Raw genomic sequence first — 19766 nt, 5'->3', positions numbered from 1 at the left:
TTTCCACTTGGGCCTATGATAGCAATTAAGCTATGGTCTTATGAACCTTTCAAGTTAAGATATGCCTTCGGATTTAGGGACAAGCCTCTTATATGTGAGAACTTCTTTTCTTTTATCCCATAAAATCTTAGGGTATACCATAACTTTAGGGCCATCCCTTCCATTTTTAATATCTTCTATTTGTCCTTTAGAATTAGGTGAACACATGGTATATGGTTGAACAAACAAGAGATATATAAAGGGTATCTTTTGTGATAGGGTCTAGGACCTCTCTAGTGTGGGTAGGCTCCCTAAGGCTAAAGGAATAGATAAGTAGGTCACTCACAACTAGGTGGGCTGTGATTCCAACCGAGAACAAGTGATGTGTGTGCAAAACAAGTATTGAAATAATTTTTATTAAGGTTAAGAAACAAGACACATAGGAATTAAACTCACTATCCCCAATGGAGTCACCACTGTGAACACAAGGGGTCTTTTGGAGTCGCCAACTAGTTTTTACAATAGTCTAGGAACCATATATATAACGTCCACGTGGGGAAGGACCTTTGATCTTACTACCAGAGTATGGGTTCGGAGTTTAGGTAACTCTTGGGAAGGTGTTAGGCACCCAAGATCGCCTAACCCTAAGGTTGGCCTCGTATCATTGTGTCTTAATCTTAACCTTATTAAAAACTAGTTCAACACGTATTCTAAACTCACACACACTAATCATGCATCTAACATACAACATGGCATCTTTTATCCCTAAACAAGCATACTTATCTATCCACAAAGAAAAAGAGAGCCAAACACACCTAAAAAAAAAACCCCTAGCATTCATCTAACATGTGAAGGACCTTATCATACATCTAAATAAGGCAGCAACCCCAAACATGGCAGCAAGCATATCATCAATAGCAAGCAAATCATCTTATGAACAAGGCATTAACACATTATATACCCTAATCATACATCTCAGCATGCTTCATCATATCATCAAAATAATAAAACCAACACAAATGCATGGACATTTCTAATGCATGACTTACCCTTTACTTACCTTTCAGCAACACATCACCTGTGACATTGATGCATGGATATGTGAATGAATGGCATAGCGTCAAAGCAAGAAACAAACATAGAAACCCTAATCTAAGCATGTTGAAAGACAAATATACATGTGAGGCAGAGGCATAAAGACTTATAGAACCTAAAACATATGAAAAAAATTAAACATAACAAGCATGTGAAGGCAGGAACAAAACAAACAAACAAAAAATTAGGGTTTCTGGGCAGCGACACACGCACGCAAGAACAAGCCTATGTACGCAATCAAGCCTATGTGTGCAAGCAAGATTATGCATACGCAAGTCCTTGCCTAGAAGACCTAAAAACACAGAAATAGAGCAAAAACAAAAACCCTAATTCTAACAGCCATACATGCTCAAAATATACAAGAAAACATAAACCTACTCTAAACAAACAGGTTATAACACATACAAAGCAAGAAAAAATATTAAACAATAAAAGAAAGAAAGAAGGAAAAAAAAAAGGTTGAAACTTGATACCTCAAAAAGGAGTTCCCAAGCTTTGATTTTGACCGTTCCCCTTTGTCAAATATATCACAAGTTATTAAACAAGCGATTAGCAACGTTAAACTAAAAGAATTGGGGCCAAAAGTGGTCCCAATCAAATAAAATTGACTTGAGGGTGTTTTGTGAAAAACTCCATTTTGATTCACTATTTTCTAGTGAATCTTAAGTTTTTCCCGTAGGATTTCTATATGTCTTAAAAATGTACCATGTAAGGCTTTTTATAGTTGAAAAAAATGGGGTTTGGAACGGCTCCTAGACAATGTGGGATTTATTCCAAACATCAGTCATTGTTGCAGAAAACTTGCATTTTCTATACTTCTGAAGCCCTAGCTGCGTACGTAGGATTATGCCTGCATACGCATGCTTTGGCCCGTGTACGCAAGCTTTTGCCCACGTACATGGGCCGAGAGCCACTTTGGTCTTTCATTTCCAAAAATAGATTTTTATGCATTTAAAAAGTGATATTTTCCATTTTAACACTTCTTAAGTCAATTTGATATCTGATTGGGCTCTAAACTATCCATGGGTCTTAAAGTTCGAGCATCATTGGGGAACGGGGACCCGAGTCGTAAGGGGTACAAAAAGCGATGTCTACAACCTCCTCGCATCTCAACACCTATGGCATCAATGAATGAACATGTGAATGAATGGCATGGTATCAAAACGAAAGAAAACCCTAATCTAGCATATAAGGGATAAACAACAAATAAAGCATGTGAAACAGAGACTCATGTACTTGCATACATATGAAAAGGGTCTAGATAGGGGCAAGATATGTGAAACAAGCAAACCAATCAAAGTAGAAATCTGAATTAGGGTTTCTGCACAAGCACCTGCGTACACAGCCAGTAAACTAAGCAAGAAAACAGATTAAAAAGAAAAAAAGAAAGACAGAAAAGAAAAGAAAGTTAGAAAGAATACCTTAAAGAAAAAAGCTCCTAGGCTTGATTTTTTACCGTTCCTCTCAGTCAAATCTATCACAATTCAATAAAATAGTGATTAGCAACATTAAACTAAAAGGATTGGGACCAAAAAAGGTCTCAATCAAATAAAAATGACTTAAAGGTGTTTTGTGAAAAACTCCCTTTTGGTTCACTATTTTCAAGTGAATCTTAGGTTTTTCCCATGGGATTTCTGTGTGTTTTGAAAATGTACTATGTAAGACTTTTTATAGTGGAAAAAATGGGGTTTGAAATGGCTCCCAGACAATGTGGGATTCATTCCAAATCTCAACCATTATTGCAGAAAACTTGTCTCTTCCATTGATGTGAACCCCGTCAAGAATAATGAGACCCAACAACGAAAGGGAACCCAAGATCGTTCTATGGACCGATTCAAATGGGAGACCTCAACCCGTTGTTTATGACAAACAAGAACCTCAGTATAAGGAAGACACCACAAACGGTGGTGGAAACTCCGTTTGATAAGTCGAGATGAACGCCACGGGAATTCCCGATAAGTTCGAGTAGTTCTTCAAAGAACCAAAGAGAATAAACCTCACAAGTTTTATCAATAATATCTGAAAAACGTTTACAGACTTAGATGACTATTTAAGGGCTCCTTAAAACTTGACAAACAAGAAAATATATCCTAAAATAACTCCTAATTGATACCCAACCATATTAGGAATAAAGTTTGACTTAAAAAGCATTAAATGCACCTAAAAATAAGGAAATAAATCACTGAAACCTAAAATAACGTTTTTTACATAGACCCAAAATATTTCATGCCAATTCTTAACCTTGACCGGATCCTTCTAGAACTTGAATCAAGGTAACAATTTTTTGTTACCCACGTGGATCATGCTCGATGGGCCTCCACGAGTTTGCTTGAGCCCATAACTCTTGGATGAGTCCGTTGAGTACATCCTTGAACTTCTTTGCTCGTGCTCTTGTAACCGGCCCAATTGGTACTTGAACGAGATCCTTTAAAGCGGTGCCTTAATCTCCATCATTCCCCTCCTCTTGAAAAGAATTTGCCCTCAAATCATCACCTACATTAAAAGGACTCAAATCAGTAACATTAAAAGTGGCACTTACATCGTACTTACCAGGTAAATCTAGCTTGTAAGCGTTGTCATTGATACGCTCGAGGACTTGGAAGGGACCATCTCCTCTTGGGAGCAATTTAGAACATCTTTTCGCCGGGAATTTTTCTTTTCTCATATGCAGCCAAACCCAATCTCCGGGTTCAAAACCCAGTTTGCGACGTCCCTTGTTGGCTTTTGTGGCATATTGCTCCGTTCTTCGCTCAATGTTAAGTCTTGCTTTCTCATGAATCTGCTTCACAAAGTCATCTTTCTTTTTGCCATTTAAATTAACGTGCTCTGTCAAAGGTAAAGGAGATAAATCCAATGGAGATAAATCCAATGGAGTTAAAGGATTAAACCCATACACAATTTCAAATGGCAAAAATTTGGTAGCAGAATGAACAGCTCTATTATATGCAAACTCAACATGTGGTAAACATTCTTCCCATGTTTTGATGTTCTTTCTAATGATTGCCCTCAATAGAGTAGACAAAGTCATATTTACTACTTCAGTTTGACCATCAATTTGTGGATGACAAGTAGTAGAAAACAATAGCTTAGTACCTAACTTACACCAAAAAGTCTTCCAAAAATAGCTCAAGAACTTACCATCTCTATCCGAAACAATTGTCCTAGGCATGCCATGTAATCTCACAATCTCTCTAAAGAACAAATCAGCAACATGTGAAGCGTCATCCGTTTTGTGACATGGAATAAAATGTGCCATCTTAGAAAATCTATCCACGACCACAAAAATTGAATCTCTTCCACGTTTAGTCCTAGGAAATCCTAATACAAAATCCATTGAAATATCAATCCAAGGCTCACTAGGAATTGGTAAAGGAGTATACAAATTGTTAGGCTGCACTTTGGATTTAGCTTGCCTACATGTGACACATCTACCACAAATCCGTTCGACATCTCGTTTCATGTGAGGCCAATAGAAGTGTTCCTGCAAAACAGCTAAAGTCTTTGCAACTCCAAAATGTCCCATTAATCCCCCACCATGTGATTCCTGCACTAATAACTCCCTCATAGAACAATTAGGCATGCATAGCTTATTTTCTCGAAATAGGAATCCATCAAGCTTAAAGAACTTACCAGAGGCGATTTTCTCACAAGCTCGATATTCTTCACAAAATTCATGGTCTTCAACATATAATTCTTTAATGTGTTCAAAACCAAGAAATTCTGTATCAAGTGTGGAGAGTAAGGCATACCTGCGAGAAAGTGCATCGGTGACTACATTCTCCTTACCTTGCTTGTATTGAATGACGTATGGAAACGTCTCTATGAACTCCACCCATCACGCATGCCTTTTGTTTAGCTTGTGTTGGCCCTTCAAGTGTTTCAAGGACTCATGATCGGTGTGAATCATGAACTCCTTAGGCCATAGGTAGTGCTGCCACGTCTCTAAAGTTCGAACCAATGCATATAACTCCTTGTCATAAGTTGAGTAGTTTAAGCCTGCCCCACTGAGTTTCTCACTGAAGTAAGCAATTGGTCGTCCTTCTTGCATAAGAATGGCTCCTATACCAATACCTGAAGCATCACATTCAATTTCAAACATTTTAGAAAAGTTGGGCAAAGACAACAAAGGTGCGTTAGTCAGCTTCTCTTTGATTAATTGAAATGCCTTCTCTTGTTCTTCTCCCCACCGAAATCCAACGTTCTTCTTGATCACTTCAGTAAGCGGTGCGGCTAAGCTACTGAAGTCCTTCATGAACTGCCGGTAGAAACTAGCAAGTCCATGAAAACTATGAACATTACCTACACTTGTGGGACTCGGCCAATCTTGGATTGCACGTACCTTCTCTTCAATAACCTGTATACCTTGTGCACTAACAACAAATCCCAAAAATACAAGCTTATCGGTGAAAAAAGTGCACTTCTTTAAATTAGCAAACAACCTTTCTTTCCTTAGCATATCTAAAACAGATTTCAAATGTACTACATGATCGTCTATGTTTTTGCTATAAATGAGTATATCATCAAAATAGACAACAACAAATCTACCTATAAATGCACGCAAAACATGATTCATAAGTCTCATAAAGGTGTTCGGAGCATTAGTCAAACCAAAAGGCATAACTAACCATTCATACAAACCATATTTTGTTTTAAAGACGGTTTTCCATTCATCTCCTTCTTTTATCCTAATTTGATGATAACCACTTTTTAAATCAATCTTAGAAAATATGCAATAACCATGCAGCTCATCTAACATATCATCTAAGCGTGGGATAGGATGACGATACTTTACCGTTATGTTGTTGATGGCTCGGCAATAAACGCACATTCTCCACGTCCCATCCTTCTTAGGTACAAGTAAGACCGAAACTGCATATAGGCTCATGCTCTCCCTCACGTGCCCTTTCTCCAACAATTCACTTACCTACCGTTGAAGCTCCTTTGTCTCCTCAGGATTGCTCCTATAAGCTGGTTGGTTTGGAATGGTTGCACCAGGAACAAAATCAATTTGATATTCAATCCCTCGGCTTGGATGTAACCCATGTGGTGTTTCCTCGGGGAAGACATACTCGTACTCCTGCAAAAGAGAAACAATAGAACTAGGCAAAGCAAGGTCAAGTTCATTAGTGTTTAAAAGTGCCTCTTTGTACAAAAGTACAATCATCGGCTTATTTGAAAACATTGCTCGCTTAATCTCGCTCACTTTTGCATAGAAATTCTTTTGTTTTCTCTCTGATTTTCTCTCAAGGGCCGAACTTTGATTTTCTTTTTCTCCCTTATTTTTCTCGGCCTCTCTCTGATTTTCACTCTTTTTCTTTTGCTCACTCTCTTTCTTTTCATCACTCTCCTCTTGTAATCTTACTTGATCCTCGTATACTTGCTGTGGTGTCAATGGTACAAGAGTGATTGATCATTGATTAAGTACAAAATAGTACTTGTTCGTAAAGCCATCATGCTTCACTTGCCTATCGAACTGACATGGATGCCCTAGCAATAAGTGTCCCGCTTGCATCGGTACTACATCACACAACACCTCATCTTCGTATTTACCGATTCGAAATGCAACTAACACTTGCTTGTTCACCCTGATCTCACCACTATTATTTAGCCATTGCAACTTGTACGGTTTAGGGTGCTTTACCATGGGCAATCCCGATTTCTCCACCATAATTGTACTTGCAACATTAGTATTTCATCAAGTCCTTTTGCTTGCAAGCTCGATGCTCTCCTCGCCACCAATGTCAATGCGCCAGGGGCTAAATACTCCTCCTCGGAAACATCCTCTAATGGCGGCATGTCGTCGGTGTCGGAATCTTCATCATCGGTCACAATTTGACCATTGGCTTGCAACACCATGACTTGCTTGTTTGGACATTGACTTGCTATGTGGCCCCTACCTTGACATCTAAAACATTTAATATCACGATTCTTAGAGGTAGAGGCTTCAGTTTTACCTTGAGGAACGTGGCTGGTGGTCGCGGACTTGGGCTTGAGTTTGGACATTTGTGACTTGTCCAGTGGCTTAGCATGACTTGATTTCCAAGAGGTAGAACTAGATTTATGGCCTGCACGTGTCCCATTCCCTCTCTTGAGTTGTTGTTCCACTTTGATAGTTATATGCACCATATCTTCCAATTCCACATAATGCTGCATCTCTACCTTATCATGGATCTCCCAGTTTAAGCCAAGCAAAAATCTAGCCATTGTAGCCTCCCGATCCTCCTCTATATTAGCGCGGATCATAGCAATCTCCATCTCCTTGTAGTAGTCCTCTACGCTTCGACTCCCTTGTCTAAGACCTTGTAACTTTTTGTACAACTCTCGATAGTAGTAACTTGGAACAAATCGCTTTCTCATCACTACTTTCATCTCCTCCCATGTGTCTATTGGGTGTTCTCTATTCTGCCTCCTATTTATCACAAGCTGATCCCACCAAGTAATAGCATATTCAGAAAATTCAATCACGGCTAATTTTACCTTCTTTGTCTCGGAGTAATTGTGGCAATCAAACACGAACTCCATCTTCTTCTCCCACTCAAGATATGCCTTAGGATCAGACCTACCTTGAAAGGACGGAATCTTCATCTTAATACCACCCAAGTTGTTATCTTCATGATTCCTAGCTTCTTTAAATCTTCCTCCAGGTCTCCTATTGCTAACAATGGAATCCCGATCTTCTTCTTCATCAAAACCAGACCCATAACGCTCTTCATCCTCCTCCTTCGGTGGAACTCTTTCCCTTCTACGCAAATTACGACCGTTTTGTGGTTGCTCCTCACATCTATTCTCCATTTCATATATCCGTTCGTGAACTTGCGTCATCTCCATCTTCATCACACGCCTCATCTCACTCATCATGGCCTCCAAAAACGCTTTCGGATCAGCCAATTTTGTATCATCTTCGGCAATGCTCTTACCACTATCGTGAGACATGATTGCTGCAAAACAAAGGTTAGAAGGAAAAAAAAAAAAAAAAAAAAGGAACCTCACAAATCACTCCCTTACGTGTTTACACTCAAGAATGTGGATCACTCTCCACTCGTGTTTCACTCAAAATAATATGGTTTTTACCCTCTAATGTTCTCACCACTCTTGCCTTTTTCCACTCGATAATTCGCTTTCAGTTCTTTTGAAACTAAACAAACAACTCAAAATTTCCAGCAACAATTCACCAAGAACTAATCAAGGAATCTCAGATTTGAACGTAAGGAATATGGAAATTTTCATATTATAATTAGAAGGAATATGGCAATTTTGGAATTTTGGAAGCACAGAATAGTGAATTTTTTTTTTTTTTTTTTTTTTTTTTATGATCAGCAACTAGCTTTTGAGAATAACGAAATAAGATTTCGAAATAACTAAGAAATGTGAGACCAGACCAATAGTTTAGACATCAACAAGACAAACAAAGATTGAACAAATAGTGTAAAGGAAATTCAGCTAAGAAGAGATAAATATGTTAAAGGATAGGCAAACTTGAACTAGAAACCTTGCTTTGATACCAAATGATGTGAACCCCGTCAAGAATAACGAGACCCAACAACGAAAGGGAACCCAAGATCGTTCTATGGACAGATTCAAATGGGAGACCTCGACCCATTGTTTATGACAAACAAGAACCTCGGTATAAGGAAGATGCCACAAACGGTGGTGGAAACTCTGTTTGATAAGTCAAGATGAACGCCACGGGAATTCCCAATAAGTTCAAGTAGTTCTTCAAAGAACCAAAGATAATAAACCTCACAAGTTTTATCAATAATATCTGAAAAACGTTTACAGACTTAGATGACTATTTAAGGGCTCCTTAAAACTTGACAGACAAGAAAATATATTCTAAAATAACTCCTAATTGATACCTAACCATATTAGGAATAAAGTTTGACCTAAAAAGCATTAAATGCACCTAAAAACAAGGAAATAAATCACCTAAACCTAGAATAACGTTTTTTACATAGACCCAAAATATTTCATGCCAATTCTTAGCCTTGACCGGATCCTTCTAGAACTTGAATCAAGGTGACGATTTTTTATTGCCCACGTGGATCACGCTCAATGGGCCTCCACGAGTTTGCTTGAGCCCATAACTCTTGGATGAGTCCGTTGAGTACATCCTTGAACTTCTTTGCTTGTACTCTTGTAACCGGCCTAATTGGTACTTGAATGAGATCCTTAGAAGCGGTGCCTTAATCTCCATCATTCATGCTTCTAAAACCCTAGATGTGTACGCAGGAGTGTGCCTGCTTACACATGCTTTGGCCCACGTATGCAGGCCGCTACCCACGTACGTGGGCCAAAAGCCACTTTGGTCATTTTAGTTCCAAAAATAGAGTTTTGCTCATTTAAAAAGTTATATTTTCCATTTTAACACCTCTCAATTCAATTTGAAATTTGATTGGGCTCTAAACTGGCCTTGGGCCTTAGAGTTCAAGCATCATTAAGGAACAGGGGCCCAAGTCGTAAGGGGTACAAAATGCAATGTTTACACACATCCATCTGATAGAAAGGTCAACGGCGAATAGCAGCCAGGGTAATAAGACATCTAACTATGAAATAGATCAAACTACCAACCAACTGATGGTAACAAGTAACATCGGAAAGAGGCTCACCATCCAAGGAAGTAAGCTTGACATTGAATTTCAAGAGAATGGAAACGGTCTTGTTGTCTGTGAGACAGTCCTATTGTCTGTGAAATGTCTATTTTTATTACTTCTACTAATAATTTTTTTTTTTTTTTGGGCTTCCTCTACTTTTTTCATTTCCTTAACTTGGATCAACTCACTCTTTCTAACTAGTCATTACTCGCTCTCCTCTAAACATTACCAAATCACCTAAAGTGACTCTCTCCCATCTTTTCATTAATAGTGGCGAACCTTATCATTAAATGAATTTCCTCATTTTGAAACACATCTTTTCGTGTATTCCCACTTATCTATCTTAACATTCTCATTTCTGTTGTACTTATTGTTAGGTTATAGATTGACTCCAGTTAATTAATCCAATTACCCAATTTGATTAATTAGTCAATATTACATGCAAATCAAGGTACAATCAAATCACCAAACTAAATAGAGTGCAATAAAAATTAAGTTTGACACGGCGATTTAATCACGATGGGAAAAAACCCTCGTAGGCAAAACTCCACCAAATAAATTTCAAGTCACCACTCTTGATGAATCCACTAACAAGAAAAAGCGGTTCCAATTACAAGGAATCTTACACTACAAGACTATCCCAAAGTACCTACCTATAGTATGATCTACTGAGCTATACCAGTCTCAGCTCCAATCTCCAATTGAACTTTATCTTGTAAAAGACTTCTCTTTTACACGAATCTCCCTATCCGTGACTAACTCCACAATAACCTTTTTTATTGTTGTAGATTTGCAAAGTTCATCAATTCACACTTGGATGAACAGAAAGTAGCTTGCACAAAACCCTAGGTGTACAAACGTCGTAGCAACTTTTGTTATGCATATCTCTCTGTCTATGTGATGATGGTTGCAAAATGTCTTTTATATGCTCTAGAACCCTAGTACACGAATCACTAGAAAGCCAAGTCATTGTGGGTTGAAAACTGAATTTAAATTTCAATTTACCCAAGGCTTAATATATTGAGAGGTATCAAGTAGGTATCAAGGTTCATTAACTCTCGATAGATCAACAAGTATCGAGCAAGTATCAGGATGAGTAGTTTCATCTTTTCTTGAGTAGTTTCTTAAGCAATCCTTTGTCTTTAATAATTCAATTTGTTGTACTTATTGAACACACTAGAAACTAAGACTCAATTACATATAAATTGTGTTTTGTCTATAGGATATGATAATCACATAAAATATGACCCTTACACTCATTTTGTGGATATGTTGCTTCTTAATTGCCCAACATTCGGTACCACATAGCATAGTTGGTCGTATAACAGTTTTATGAAAATTTTCCTTTAACATAATACTATCACACAATACTCCTAATGCGCTTCTCTACTTCATCCACCCTGCTCTTATCTATAATTTACATCCTCTTCAATATCTCCATCTTTACGAATTATTGATTTAAGATATCGAAAACTCTCCTTCTAGCTCAAACTAATCCTATAAAATGAAGTGGATATGTATTATAAAAATATTATTATATGAATTTTATATGCTTAGTGACAACAAAGACGAGTTAAACGTTATCTATGTAAATTTAACGTGATATTTTGAAGCACCACATCTCTAGTAATAGCATCAACACTTTTCCAATTTTTCACATTGTAACTGGACAAATTACTTCACACTTATACGCCAATTTGATTGACAAGCTTGCACCCATTCTTCCTAACAGGAGCAGCATACTCTATAGCTATAATACTAGCAGCTTACCACGTTTTTCAACAAGTTCCTGTACTTCTATACCACATGTTGTTCCACGGGTATTTCTACTAGTAGATCCTATTTAGACATTATCAATATTAAAAAATTATACATTTCATGTACATTATAGCTAAATTAAATGAAGTATAATCTCAATAGTAAAGATAGGGTGTAGTTGTAATTAAATATGTTCTATGTAATTACCAGTCGTGCTAGTTAATGCGACAGTAACCTGCACCTCCGTACTAGAAGAACTTTGGGTGGGAGGATTTGCTTCAAGAGGTGTTTCCATAGATTGGACCGTAGATTGAACCACTGGGATAGATGTCTCACCTCGCAAGCGTGTAAGTCATCCTATTGCCATCTGTAACTAACAAATATATAAATAATAGAACAACAAAGTCATTACAAATAATGGAACAACAAAGTTATTACAAATAATGGAACAACAAAATTATTATCTAATGTAATAATTCTAATAACAATAACATCTATTGTAGCAAACAATACATCTATTGTACCTTATGGATTAAAGAATTAGATGACTCATCATCATTGTCATCATCACCAATAGGTGGTACATAATCATCATCTACCATAATACTAGCTCTACTTCTTTTCCCTTTTGTACAATTGGATTGAGCAGAATCCTTTAGAGAGGTTGAGATGTGATTCAATCCCAAAGAATCAATTCTCTTTTGGTTTTGCCTCATTCTATCCAATCTTGTCATCTAATACCTCGGTATATTATGAGTGTATTTGGCCTTTTTGAGCATTTTTTGAAACTATGTATTGACATGAAAGATAAGTACAATTGTTACTAACTTAAAATTATAGTCCACACCATTATCCATATCAAGCAATTCACAAGCACAAAATTTGAACACAATTGTTACTAACTCAACACAACAAATGACCACATCAATATCCATATCAAATTCAAGATAAGTACAAAATATCTCAATAATAATTACTACTAACTTTACATATCATAGTCCACATCATTATCCATATCAAGTAATTCACAAGTACAAAATTTGAACACAATTGCTACTAACTCAACACAACAAATGACCACATCAATATCCATATCAAGTTCAAGATAAGTACAAAACAGATAATAAGTACAATTACTACTAACTTTACATATCATAGTTCACACCATTTTCCATATCAAGCAATTCACAAGTGCAAAATTTTAATACAATTGCTACTAACTCAACACAACAAATGACCACATCAATATCCATATCAAGTTCAAGATAAGCACAAAATTTTAAAACAATTTCTACTTAGACAAGCATAAAACTTTAAGACAAGTATAAAACTTTAAGACAAGTACACAACATTTAAGAAAATTGTTATGAACTCTACATATCATAATTTATATCAAGATCAACATCAGATATGTCATACTCTTCATTTTGATTAGAATCTCTTGAAGTTTTACCTTCTAGAACAACCTCAGTTTCAACATCTCCCATACAATACTCAATAATACTGTCCTCAACATTGATAAAGGCAACATCAACAATCGCTTCTTGTTGGAATGCGTCACTATCTTCTATGTTATCATTGGATTCTCCACCCCGACTTTCGGGACATCAAACACTCCCCTATGTTGGATGGATTGCACAATTTTCCAAGATTTACCTAATTTGGTATCTTGAAGGTAGAAAACTTGTCTCGCTTGACTAGAAAGTATAAAAGAGTCATTTTCATACCATTGACTTGTAACATCAATGCTTATGCAGTGTGCATTTGTCCTTATCGTTCTCCTTCGACCATTGGTACCAGTATTGTACCATTCACACTGGAACAAAATAACTTTATGGTGAAACACATACTCTAATTCCCAAATTTTGCACACATGACCATAGAAGTCATGCATTTCTTCCTCATGGTCCCCTTCAGTACATACACCACTGTTTTGGGTTACACGACGATTGTCTAGGTCCCTTATATGGAACTTTACACCATTGACCATACAAACTATGTACTCTTTCACATGCGGCTTAAGACTATTTGCTAATGACCATAATTGTTTAGTAGCTTCTGGTGACTCGTTAACTTTCAATCTATTCATCTATAATGACATACAATAAGTGATATTAATTAGTAATAAGCAATGATGAAACTATTTAAATGTTTAATTTTTATTAGTGTGTAATTAAATTTCAAATGTCTTACATGTTTTCTGAACTTGGGAAACTCTTGTCGTAGGATTTGAGTTATGGTTTCTCCAGTAGGATTATGCAATGTGCTTTTGTGTTCATTGTTAAAAATAAGATGATTTATTTTCAAATAAGCATTGCAGATAATATTCAAAACTTGATCAAACAATACATGCATATGAAATCACATACTTTAAATAAGGCTCTAGCTCAGGACTATTGTACAACAAGTACCAATAAGTAGTATCAAGCAATGCACGAGACAAGTTGTCATCATTTCGCCTACCACCTGTAGGTCAGGCAATTTGTGAAAAAACTATCAACATTCACTAGATTTACCAAAATCTTCATTTCTTTCTCTTCGATTATGCACAGTTTCGTTTCTATCAATATACAAAGACTAGTTGTTAATACATTCTTTAAGAATGTAAGCCTTTGCAATCGAACCTTCTAGTCGAACTCGGTTGAAAACGTATCTTTTCAATTTTCCAAGGTACGAGGGAAAAAAAATTGGAGTATGTGATTTTATACCACATGAAAAAGATGCAATTGATGGATGCATCAAAGGATCTAATTACCTTTCAATTGGGTACATCCACCGATATTGTACCAAGCCTCCTAGAATTGCTTCTCGAGGCAAGTGAACAGCAAGGTGGACCATAACATCAAAGAATGCTGGAGGAAAGAACCTCTCAAGCTTGCATAGTATAAGAACTATACGTTCTTCTAGTTTTCCTAATTCACTCCGTTTTAGGGTCCTTGAGCATAAGTCTTGGAAGAAGCTGCCTAACACAAACAATACAATACTAATGTCTTTATGCGCAAACTCTCACAACCCAATTGGAAGAATTCGTTGTAGTAGCACATGACATCGTGGCTTTTCAAACAAGATAATCTACCATTTTTTGCATTCACTAACTTTGATATGTAGGCTGCATAGCCATCTGAATATTTGATTGATTTCAAAAAGTTATAGAAACCATCCATTTCATTTGGGCTTAATGAAAAGAAAGTCTGAGGCTTGTCATATGATCCATCAAGATATTGTTTCAAATGCAATGTATGCCTAAAGTTCATATTTTCTAAGTCTATCCGTGCCTTATTAGTATCCTTGTTTTTCCCTTCAATGCCCAAAAAAGTACCATAAATACTCTTACTAATGTTCTTCTCCACATGCATGACATCAATGTTGTGCTTAAATTTCTTATTTTTCCAGTATGGAAGCTTGTACAAAATACTTACCTTTGACCAATTTTGGCTCCCCAATGAGTTGTCTCTTCTTGTTACTTGGATGTTTTCCTAAAATTATATTTGGCATTCCGTGTAGCTGCTCTTGTATCTTTCCCACTGGTAACTCTAAAGATCTCTTCCATTTTTCGATAAACCATTATGCAACCGACTATGTCTCCAACGATGTTCCATAGGCAAATAAGCTCGATGGTTAATGAATCCAATTTTACTTTCCAAAGTTTCTAAATATGATTCATCTTTGCAAGTGTAACAAGAATGATAACCATTTGTCCTCCACCCAGACACGTTACCAAATCCAAGATAGTTATGCATTGTCCACAACAAAGTTGCACACATCTGAAAATGCTTTTTACTATAAGCATCATAAGTTTCTACATCTTCTTCCCATAACTTCTTCAACTCGTCAACCAATGGTTTCAAGTAAATATCAATCTCATTTTCTAGTTGATGGAGACCAAGAATAAGCAAAGACAACATAAAATATGGCTCTTTTATAACCAACCAAGGCAGTAGGTTATAAGGGATAAGTATGACAGGCTACCAAAAGAGTTAAATCCATCTGTAGCCAACCCCAACCTTACATTGCGAGATTCGAGGGAAAAATCAGGATGTTGCAAATCAAACTCCTTCCACTCCTCACTATCAGCCGAATGCCTCATTATCCCATCGTTCACACATTTGTCTATATACCATCTCATGTCCTTAGCTCTTTGACCTGACATGTACAATCTCCTTAGTCTCGGTGTCAACGGGAAGTAATGCAATACCTTATGAGAAATCTTCTTACCTTGAGCATGTGTATCCTTGTATTTAGGCACCTCACACACTGGACATTTATCAAGGTTTTCATTTTCCTTCCAAAATAGTGCACAATCATTTTTGCATGCATTTATATGCTCGTATGATATGCCCAAGTCACATCATATCTTTTTTGCTTCATAAGTTGACATTGGAATCAAGTTACCTTAAACATTTGTCAGCAATTCTAGTATCATATCAAGTCCCTTATTACTCAAGTTGGTCATTACCTTTACATTCAACATGTCAATAACAAACTTCAAGAAACTATATTCAGTGCAACCTAGATACAACTCACGTTGAATCTTCCTTAAGTTTATCAAAATTACGCACTTCCTCATCTTCAATTGCATTTCTTAGTTCCCCTCTAATTCGGTCACCTACCAAGGCATTGATACCATCCATATGATCATCATCCGACATTTCATTATCATGAATGTTCTCATTTAATACATGAGATTTTCTATGATTATACCAATTAATGTAAGATTGCATAATCCCATGATAAAGAAAATGGATACGTACAGTATGAAGAGATTTTCGATAGCAATTCACATAATGAATACACAGGCACGGAACATTACCACTCAAGTCCACAACTGCTCTTGCAAAATTAATAAATGCATTGACCCCTTCAATATTTGGATGACTTAATCTGCCATCAAGTGTCTTACCTATTGTCATCTAACTTTTATCCATGTTTGACTACAATTGCAAGGTGAATACTACTTTAGTAAAATAAAGGCAACTCATGCATAATGTATTCTGACATCTAAATCTATAAGCTACTTAGATAAAGTTCTATCATATTCATGAATGCACAAATCTATATTAATACTTAAACAAATATACATTGCACACTCAAATACTCCCAATATGAATTTAAACCACCTTATAACACCATGCAAGCCACCCACTTGCTCCAACACAACAACCCACCACAAAACCAATCACAAACATCACAAGTATAGAGTGTTTAGAAGTATTGAAATCAATTAAAGTACTATTCATCATATCTAATCAACAAGGTCCATTCACATTTGCAAAAAATTAAAAATACTCTCAATATGAATTTAAACCACTTTATATAACATTATGCAGGCCATCCGCTTACTCCAACATAACAACCCACTACAAAACCAATCATAAACATCACAAGTACAATGCTTACAAGTATTGAAATCGAATAAAGTAATATTCATCACATCTAATCAATAAGGTCCATTCACATTTGTAAGAAATTAAAAACACCCCCAATATGAATTTAAACCACCTTACAACACCATGTAAGCCACCTGCTTACTCCAATACAACAACCCACCAAAAAACCAATCACAAACATCATAAGTACAATGCTTACAACTATTGAAATCGAATAAAGTAATATTCATCACATCTAATTAACAAGTTTTATTCACATTTGCAAGAAACTAAAGACACTCCTAATATGAATTTAAACCACCTTATAACACCATACAAACCACCCACTTACTCCAACACAACAACCCACCACAAAACCAATCACAAGTACAATGCCTACAAGTATTGAAATCGAATAAAGTAATATTCATCACATCTAATTAACAAGTTCCATTCACATTTGCAAGAAACTAAAAACACTCTCAATATGAATTTAAATCACCTTATAATACCATGCAAGCCACCCGCTTGCTCCAACACAACAACCCACCACAAAATCAATCACAAACATCACAAGTATAGAGTATGTGGTCCTTCTATACATTATTATGTGTAAAAAAAATAATAATAATAATAAAAAAATAAAAAAAAAAACCTTCTTTATTAAGTCTTTTAGCTTTGCCCTATTACATGTTTTATAAAAAAATAGTTTTATTTATTTATTTATTTAGCCAGCCTTCTAAGCTTCTCCCTATTTACACGTTCTATATTGATCTCTATAGCAAAATCAGATTTTGCTTTGTCCCATCTGTGAGGTAAAATCTAAAAGACCCCTCTTATTAGTTATAATACCAAAACTTAATTATTAATTTTATATCTTCAAAAATCCAGAAAAATAATTTATTAAAAATTAAATTAATATTATTTTAGTAATACTTTGCCTGACCTAAATCCCAAATTAAATATACCCAATCAACCAATAGGAAATGACATTTAAAGATAATTCATCAAAAGACACCGAACATTTCCAATGTTTTCCAGGTAAACTATCAAACAGAGCACATCACATACCGTGAAGCCAACTTAACACATGACCAAACAAATGATAAAAAGAAATAGGAAATTCGCAATAACTATATATCCCAGATTCATCACCAACACTGAAATTTGCAACACTAAAAACAACAACACAATAGCAATATACCCAAATGAGAAATAAAGAAGAAAACCTAGAAAGAAGAAATGGGAAACAAACCGAGGAAGAGATGATGAAGGAGTGGAGGTGTTGACGAAGAGTGGGTCCTTAGAGAGGTAGCATGCTCAAATCGGTGGCGGCATCAAGGGCTATCGACATCGACAACGGTGGCGAGTCAAGCACAGAGTCGACTCGAGTCAAGCACAGAGAAGTTCCGGTGGTCGTACTCGAGTGGAATCGGAGGACGGGGAGCTTAAACTGGTGGATGAGGCGAGGCTGAGTTCGGCGAACTGAGGATATTGAACTGGTGGGAAGGAGAAGGGACGCTGAGTTCGGCGAGTGGGCACCAAGTCAAACCGGGTGGTGTTTGGTTATCGACAGCGTGGGTTAGGTGGGAGGGAGGAGAATCAGTATCGATGGCGTGGGAGGGCTCAGACTTTTGGGAGTTGAAATAAAAGGGTGAAGTTATGAAATAAAAGGGGGGAAGTGAAATAAATGGGGCATATTTATAGTTTGGTCTTTAGTAACAAAATATTTCTGTCACTAATGCCTACTTTTCATCACAAAAGGTATCAGGTCTTTTTATGTTTTTAGTGACGAAGGTAAATTTCTTCACTAAAGAACCCAGATTTTGTTAAGATTTTTAGAAACGAAATTAATATTTCATTGCTATAGCATACTTTTAGTGACGAACTGTGATTTTGTCGCTCAAACAATGGAATGAAAAACCATGATTATTTTTAGCGACGATAATTTTCCATCGCTACTTCTTCCTTATTGTGACGAAAGGATTTTCGTCACTAATACTATCCACAACAATACCTATAGTGACGAAATATTTCATCACTAAAAATTTCAACTTTTAGCAACGAAATATTTCGTCACTATAGATTAATTAAGTTCGTGCCAAAGTTGGCGCCAATTTTTCAGATCACAATAGCGACGAAAATAATCGTCGCTAAATGTTACAATTTTTTTTCATTATTAGTGACAAAATTCATATTTCGTCGCTAAAGCTGTATTTTTAGCGACGAAAAATATTTCCTCACTAATTTTTGTCGCTAAAAATACATTTTGTTATAGTGTTATTTGTATTTTTTGGAAATGCGTATGGGTGAAAAAGTATGTAAAAATACGTATAATATTGTTTAAACACTGAAAACTGTTGTTTAAACACCTATAACAAATAGGCCCTAAAGCTCCCAAAATATATTTGACAAGACTTGGTTGACAAAATGTAATACAACTACTTTAACCTCCCTTCCTCCAAGGCCCCAACCATCAAATTATCTTTAAAAAAGTTGATATTTGCAAGTTTACCAAAAAGAAAATTTATTTTTGTTTATGGCCCTAGCAAGGTTTTAGTCTTCCAAACTCGGTGCAAATGATTGTTTCTTATTTGTAAAGCCAACTCTATGTTGAGTTTAGTGGTTCATTGGTATTGTTTGGTTTTTTCTAATAGAAATATAGAATAACCTAAGTTAGAGTCCCCCTTCCCCACAACAAATCTTCTCTACAGAGTAGAAATAATTTAGCTTCCTTTAGTCTAATTCCTGCACTTTGATGTAGGTGAATTAAACTCGATCAAAAACTTCGATAATGACACAAGTATTTACTACCTGAGCTATATGAATCCAAATATGAGAACCGTGTTATCATCACTTACTGTTGCCTTGAAAAAACTAGACCAGGCCATGAATGGGGACGCGCTATTCAGCTACATGCATTCATCATATACAAATACAATGCATGATAATCATGACAAAAGTTAGTCTTATAATC

General features: G+C 36.2%; 1 pseudogene; it reads right to left on the bottom strand.

Annotated features, from left to right (window-relative positions):
- Nucleotides 1–3361: 3361 nt before the first annotated feature.
- On the bottom strand, nucleotides 3362–8007 carry LOC115980973 (annotated as a pseudogene).
- Between the last annotated feature and the right edge of the window lie 11759 nt (nucleotides 8008–19766).

This window comes from Quercus lobata, chromosome 3 (assembly GCF_001633185.2).
Source record: "Quercus lobata isolate SW786 chromosome 3, ValleyOak3.0 Primary Assembly, whole genome shotgun sequence".
NCBI lineage: Eukaryota > Viridiplantae > Streptophyta > Magnoliopsida > Fagales > Fagaceae > Quercus > Quercus lobata.
Note: the sequence above shows the minus strand (reverse complement) of the source record. Positions and strands in the feature narration are given on the sequence as shown.